At 43.1% G+C, this 5614-nt stretch overlaps 1 non-coding gene and 1 pseudogene across 1 annotated transcript; one reads left to right on the forward strand and one right to left on the reverse strand.

Moving 5' to 3' along the window:
- Nucleotides 1–326: 326 nt before the first annotated feature.
- LOC133805937 (uncharacterized) lies at nt 327–3303 on the reverse strand (annotated as a pseudogene).
- A 1558-nt stretch (nt 3304–4861) lies between these two features.
- Nucleotides 4862–4968, forward strand: LOC133807719 (small nucleolar RNA R71). The gene has a single exon (XR_009879617.1). It is a non-coding gene; the product is annotated as a small nucleolar RNA R71 (small nucleolar RNA).
- The last annotated feature ends 646 nt before the right edge of the window (nt 4969–5614 follow it).

Here is a 5614-nt window from a genome sequence, read left to right on the forward strand (position 1 = left end):
TTATTGTATATTTACAATCTGCCTTTTACTCCTGGGTTGCCCAAATGTGTTACATTAAATACATGGCAACCCATAATTCCTCTCCTTCAAGCATCCTTCAAACTGATGGAGGTCTTTTCTCTGTCGACCTCCCCACCCCAGTAATGCTTCAGCCTCTACCCATTCACTTTAAACTCCCTTCCGGACTGATCTTCACGAACTGTAACAGCTCCGAAAGGGTAGACTTCCATCACTGTAAATGGGCCAGACCAGCGGGACTTCAGCTTCCCAGGAAACAGCTTCAAATGCGAGTTGAACAGCAAAACTTTCTGACCTTTCTCGAACACTCACTCATGAATTTTCTGGTCATGCCACCGCTTAGTTTTTTCTTTGTACAACTTGGCATTTTCATAGGAGAATAGCCTCATCTCCTCCAGCTCATTGAGCTGCGTTTTTCTAGCTTCTCCAGCAGCTTGGAGATCCATATTCAACTTTTTCAACGCCCAAAAGGCCTTGTGCTCCAATTCCACGGGAAGGTGACAAGCTTTCCCAAAAACTAGGCGATAGGGTGACATGCCCAAAAGGGGTTTTGAAGGCCGTTCGATAAGCCCAAAGAGCATCATCCAGTCGCTGTGACCAGTCTTTTCAACTAGGATTCACCACCTTCTCCAAAATCCCCTTGATCTCTCTGTTAGAGATTTCCGCTTGCCCGTTTGTTTGAGGGTGGTAAGCGGTGGCAACCTTGTGCGTGACACTGTATTTGGCTAACAAAGCAGCCAATATCTTGTTGACAAAATGGGTTCCTTCGTCACTAATAAGAGCCCTTGGGGTCCCAAAACGTGTGAACACATGTTTATGTAAAAATTTCATTACCACTTTAGAATCATTGGTAGGACTCGCCACTGCCTCCACCCATTTAGACACATAGTCTACTGTCACCAAGATATACAGATTTCCAAATGACTGTGGAAATGGCCCCATAAAGTCAATTCCCCATACATCAAACAACTCAACTTCCAAGATGCAGTTCAGAGGCATTTCGTTTCTTGCTGAAATGTTTCCCACACGCTGGCAGCGATCACACTTCTTAGCAAACTCATGGGCGTCTTTAAAAATAGATGGCCAATAATATCCGGATTGAAACACTTTAGCTGCTGTCCGCTGTCCACCGAAATGGCCACCATATGGAGCTGAGTGGCAGTGTTCTAAGATGCTGGACACTTCATTTTCAAGCACACAATGCCTCATTATCCGGTCGGGACATTGTTTATACAGGTATGGCTCATCCCAATAATAAAATCTGACATCGTGAAAGAACTTTTTTAGCTGCTGCTTGTTTAAATCTGGGGGCTGTAATCCACTCACCAAATAGTTCACCACATCAGCGTACCATGCAATATTCTCCTGGGTTATAACCAACAGTTGTTCGTCTGGGAATGAGTCTTGAATTTGCATGTCTTCCTTGCTGTCAACACTTGTTTCCAGCCGAGACAAGTGATCAGCCACTTGGTTCTCGGTGCCCTTGCGGTCGCGAATTTCGAGATCAAATTCTTGCAGCAACAATACCCAGCGAATGAGTCTCGGTTTGGAATCTTTCTTTGCTATGAGGTACTTAATTGCTGAATGGTCAGTGTACACGATCACCTTTGTTCCCACTAGATAAGATCTGAATTTTTCAAATGCAAATACCACAGCCAGCAACTCCTTTTCAGTGGTGGAGTAGTTTATTTGAGCATCAATCAACGTCTTACTCGCATAATAAATTGAATGGAAAATCTTTCCTCTTCGCTGCCCAAGGACTGCCCCAATGGCAAAATCACTCGCATCACACATGAGTTCAAATGGTAAAGACCAGTCGGGAGCCACAATCACTGGAGCAGTTATTAATGCCTTTTTCAACTTCACAAATGCCTCATGACAATCATCATTAAACTCAAACTGGCGGTTTTGTTCCAGCAGTGAACAAAGAGGCTTTGAGACCTTTGCAAAATCCTTAATAAACCGCCTATAGAACCCCGCGTGTCCCAAAAAGCTTCTAATGCCTTTAACAGTTGTCGGTGGTGGCAATTTTTCAATTACTTCCAGCTTCGCTTTGTCTACCTCAATGCCTTTATTAGAGACTTTATGACCCAACACTATGCCCTCTTTCACCATAAAATGGCATTTTTCCCAGTTGAGGACTAAGTGGGTCTCTTCACACCTCGATAAAACCTGCTCCAAATTGGCCAAGCAACTGTCAAAAGATTCCCCATAAACTGAGAAGTCGTCCATAAAAATTTCCAATATACTTTCTGCCATGTCTGAGAAGATCGCCATCATACACCTTTGAAAGGTGGCTGGGGCGTTGCATAAGCCAAACGGCATCCTCCTAAAGGCAAAGGTGCCATAGGGACACATAAAAGTTGTTTTCTCCTGGTCTTCCGGAGCTATAGAAATCTGGTTGTACCCAGAATATCCGTCAAGAAAACAGAAAAATTCTTTTCCAGCCAGCCGATCTAACATTTGGTCAATAAATGGCAGCGGGAAATGGTCCTTCCTTGTGGCTTTGTTAAGCTTCCTGTAATCCATACACACTCTCCAACCAGTCACCGTTCTGGTGGGAATCAACTCGTTGTTGTCATTGGTCACAACTGTAACTCCTCCTTTTTTAGGCACACACTGAACTGGGCTAACCCACGAACTGTCTGAAATAGGATAGACAATGTCGTAGTCCAGCCACTTTATCACCTCCTTTCGAACAACTTCCTTCATAACTGGATTCAGCCTCCTTTGCTGCTCAACAGAATTGCTACAACCAGACTCCAGCAGAATTTTATGCATACACAGTGTTGGGCTAATACCTTGTATATCAGCCATAGTCCAGCCGATTGCTTTCTTGTATTTCTTCAATAATTCCAACAATGAACCTTCAGCTTCAGCCTCTAAATATGCAGAAATAATTACTGGTAGTGTTTCATTGTCCCCCAAATAAGCATATTTTAAATGGCTGGGCAGCGGCTTCAATTCCAGCTTTGGTGGTTCTTGAATGGACGGCTTTGGAGGCTTAAAGTTTCCTTCAGACAGATTTAAAGACTCAGAATACTTGCTGAAATTCCTAGCTGGTTTATGTGACTCTACCCAAGTAACTTGAGACTCCTCTTCACTGCTAGAATCTTCATCATCTTCAAAAATCTTCACCCCCAAATCAGCTGTGCAAATTTCCTTGTTGAAAGTTTCAGCCACAAGTGTCTCAATTACACTTAAACTAGAGCATTCTTCAATTTCATCCGGAAACTTCATGGCTTTGAACACACTAAATGTAACTTGTTGATCATTCACCCTCATGGTGAGTTCACCATTTTGCACATCAATCAATGTCCGTCCTGTGGCAAGAAACGGCCTCCCCAAAATGATGGGTACTTCTCGATCCGCTTCATAGTCAAGAATAATGAAGTCGGCTGGGAATATAAACTTGTCAACCTATACTAACACGTCCTCAATCTTCCCTTCCGGATGAGCCATGGATCTGTTCGCTAACTGCAATGTAACTGTGGTTGGCCGAGCTTCACCAATACCCAGCTTCTTGAAAATAGACATAGGCATTAGATTAATACTAGCGCCCAAATCGCATAACGCTCTTCCCACATCTCTTCCACCAATAGAACATGGGATCGTAAAACTGCCTGGATCTTTTAATTTAGGAGGGATTTTACTTTTCAACATAGCACTGCAACCTTCTGTGAGAGCAACAGTTTCGAACTCACCCAGCCTCATTTTCTTCGTCAAAATATCTTTCAAGAACTTAACGTAATTGGGCATTTGCTCCAATGCTTCCACCAAAGGGATATTGATATGGAGCTGTTTTAATACGTCCAGAAACTTCCTGAACTGCCCATCTTGCTGCTGTTTTTTAAAACGTTGCGAAAATGGTGGAGGTGGCTTATGCAAAGTCTTTTCTGTAACAGAATGCTGACCCGATGATGTATCAACTGGGCCAATTTCAGCAGCTGAACTTGCTGATTTTTTACTCGTTTCCCCTTCAGTTTGGATTGAAGTGGGCTCCCTGCTACCTTTTGTTTTCTCATCATCATTTTCCAGAATTTTCCCACTTCATAAATTAATTGCTTTGCAATGTTCTTTACCATCCCTCCTTGGATTCTCAGTGTCACTAGGCAAAGAACCTTGTGGCCTATTTTTCAGATCATTAGCCAGGTGCCCCAACTGAATTTCCAGATTACGAAGAGACGCTGCTTGGCTCTGAATCATAGCATCATTCTTTGCCAAATAATCCCTCATTAAAATCTCTAAAGAACTAGATTAAGAGCCTTGAGATTGGTGAGGTTGCTGAGCCCTTGGCTGTTGAGAAAAACCTGGCGGAACTGACTGTTTCCCTTATGCTGGCGCTCCACTTGAACTTGCTCCTTGACCCCCCCATGACAGATTCGGATGCTGCCTCCACGCTGGGTTATAAGAATTTGAGTATGGGTTATTGTTGCGGTTGAAATTCTGGTTACCCACATAACAAACCGCAGCTGGATTTGAAGGATAGTTCTCAAAAGTATGCCCGTCTCCACAATAAACACATGAAATTTCTGCACTTTGAATGGCAGCGGCTGGCTGAATATTTCCTCCCAAACTCATATTCTTCAAGATGTTGGTCATTGAGGCCATTTGAGCTATTAGAGCCGTTAATGCATCTACTTCAAGAACACCCGCTACTTTTCGGCTTGTAGGAGCTCTAGTGTTGGACCATTGATAATTGTTGCTTGCAATTCTTTCCAAAATCTCAAATGCTTCGTTGTAAGACTTGGAAAGAATGGCACCATTGGCTGAGGCGTCTAATACCATCTGAGAGGCTGCATTGAGACCATTGTAGAACGTCTCCATTTGTATACAATGTGGTATGCCGTGGTGTGGACATTTTGTCAAAAGCTCTTTAAATCTTTCCCACGCATCACTAGTGGACTCATCTTCAAGCTGCTGAAAAGACATAATTTCGCTTCTGAACTTTGCATTTTTGGTGGGAGGGAAGTATTTTCTTAGAAATTTCTCAGCCAAGTCATTCCAATTTGTAACAGAATCGGGAGGAAGGGTGTTGAGCCATGATCTAGCTCGGTCCCTTAAAGAGAACGGGAATAACTTCAGCCTTAACGCCTCTTCACTTACTCCTTGAAGCTTAAAAGAATCGCTCACCTCCAAAAACGAATGAAGGTGGAGATGAGGATCTTCCGTTGGCATGCCACTAAACTGCCCCACGGTTTGGAGCATTTGAAACATAACCGGCTTGAGCTCAAACTGAGGTGCTTGGATTTCGGGCCTCACAATGCCTGGATTGAGCTCATTAAACATGGGGGCAACGTATTCCCGTATTGCTCTGGCTCTATCATCTGCCAAAACAATAGGATTAATTACATTCTGAGCATCCCCTTCGTCATCAACATGTTCAACCATAGTGCCTCGGCTTTTAGCCTTTTGAGCCTTTCTCCTTTTTCTGAAAGTACGTTCAATCTCGGGGTCAATAGGAGCAAGTTCAAAGTCTTCTTGTTTGTTCATGCACTAGATGAAACCTGAAAGTATACAGCCAGAACAAACAGATTTAAAAACAAACAGAAATAAATTGCAAAATAGCTGATAATACAAAATTTTAATTTTCAGT

This window comes from Humulus lupulus, chromosome X (genome assembly GCF_963169125.1).
Source record: "Humulus lupulus chromosome X, drHumLupu1.1, whole genome shotgun sequence".
NCBI classification, from domain to species: Eukaryota; Viridiplantae; Streptophyta; class Magnoliopsida; order Rosales; family Cannabaceae; genus Humulus; species Humulus lupulus.